The sequence below is a fragment of the Bombina bombina genome, chromosome 3 (assembly GCF_027579735.1).
Source record: "Bombina bombina isolate aBomBom1 chromosome 3, aBomBom1.pri, whole genome shotgun sequence".
Lineage (NCBI taxonomy): Eukaryota > Metazoa > Chordata > Amphibia > Anura > Bombinatoridae > Bombina > Bombina bombina.
The window spans coordinates 480,006,911-480,008,783 of NC_069501.1; the positions used below are offsets into that span (position 1 = coordinate 480,006,911).

Genomic DNA, 1,873 nt, shown 5'->3' on the forward strand with positions numbered 1-1,873 from the left:
CTCAGACAGCAAAAAAGGGCAGTTGATGATTATATTTCGGAGTTTAAAATTTGGCAGCAAGATTCAGGTTGGAACCAGATTACCCTGAGAAATCAATTCAGAATTGGTCTTTCAGAGTCAATTAAAGACGAATTTGCCAGAATTGATCTGCCAGAAGATCTAGAGCAATTAATGCAGCTCTCTATTAAAATTGACCACAGACTCAGGGAAAGAAAGTTAGAAAAATCTACCCATGACACATACACAAAATTGACAGATACTAGAGTATCATTACACACACAACGTTCTGCTGATGAACCTATGGATATCGGTGTAATCAGAGGACCCCTGACCCCAGAGGAAAAGTTAAGAAGAAGGACAAACCATCTATGTCTCTATTGTGGTTCTAAAGATCATGAGGTTACAACTTGCCCATCCCTCAAGAAGCAGAAAAAGGGTAAGCCAGTGATACTCAGATCAGTAAATACTTCTCCCAATACAGAAATAACTAACTGTTTACTCCCTATCTCGTTGCAGTGGGATCACCATCTCCTCCACTCTAAAGCTGTCATAGACTCCGGAGCTTTCTCCCGTTACATTGATATTGATTATGTAAAATCAAATAAAATTCCCCTTATTGCAAAAAACAAACCTGTAATGGTTCGTCTTATTGATGGTAAACAGTTAGAAAATGGGCCAATAACACATCAAACGGTACCAATCCTGGTGTCCACTCATACATCACACAGGGAATACATTACTTTTGATGTGCTACAGTCCCCTATTTTTCATATTGTGTTGGGGTTACAGTGGCTGCAGACACATCAACCCAGGATTGATTGGACAACCAATACTTTTAATTTTGATTCAGATTATTGTAAGACTACATGCAACCCACAAATACCACTACTAGCTCTTACAGAATCAGAACTTCCCATAGAGTATCACGATCTAAAACAAGTTTTCAGTAAAACAGAGGCAGAAAATCTGCCACCCCATCGTCCATATGACTGTCCAATAGACCTTATACCAGGATCTGATATACCATATATTTCCCCTTTCAGAACCAGAACTTCAGAATCTGAAAACTTATATAAATGAAAACTTAAGAAAAGGGTTCATAAGACCCTCAACCTCTCCGGCAGGAGCAGGTATATTTTTTGTTCGTAACAAAGATCAAACGTTACGCCCGATAGTAGACTACAGGGAATTAAATAAAAGAACACTCAAAGACAGATACCCATTACCTCTGATCCCTGAACTTATAGAAAGGCTTAAAGGAGCAAACATCTTTACAAAACTCGACTTAAGAGGGGCATATAATCTCATCCGAATAAGACCAGGTGATGAGTGGCTAACCGCATTTAGAACAAGGTATGGACTGTATGAATATACAGTCATGCCTTTTGGGCTGTGTAATGCCCCAGCCACTTTTCAGAGATATATAAATGATATATTCAGGGATCTATTAGACACATCCATGGTGATATATTTAGATGACATTCTAATATATTCATCCAATTATCAGGATCACATTAAACATGTCCGAGCAGTCTTACATAGATTAAAAGCAAACAGTCTTTATGCCAAGCTTGAAAAATGTATTTTTCATACACAAAATATAACCTTTTTAGGATATAATATAACACCAAATGGCATATCAATGGAACCTAACAAAATTCAGGTTATTCTTGATTGGCCCAGACCAAAGAATAAACGTGATATTCAAAAATTCCTAGGGTTTTCAAACTTTTACTGTAAATTTATAAAAAAACTTTGCTGGTATAACTAAACCCTTAACAAATCTCACCAAGGCTGACAAGCCATTTCAGTGGACTCCAGAAACTGAACAGGGTTTTCAGTTCTTAAAAACCAGTTTCACTACAGCACCAAT

At 37.4% G+C, this 1,873-nt stretch overlaps 1 long non-coding RNA gene across 1 annotated transcript; it reads left to right on the forward strand.

Moving 5' to 3' along the window:
* The first annotated feature begins 302 nt into the window (after window positions 1-302).
* Window positions 303-630, forward strand: LOC128651735 (uncharacterized). Its single transcript, XR_008401175.1, has 2 exons — window positions 303-436; window positions 517-630. It is a non-coding gene; the product is annotated as an uncharacterized LOC128651735 (long non-coding RNA).
* The last annotated feature ends 1,243 nt before the right edge of the window (window positions 631-1,873 follow it).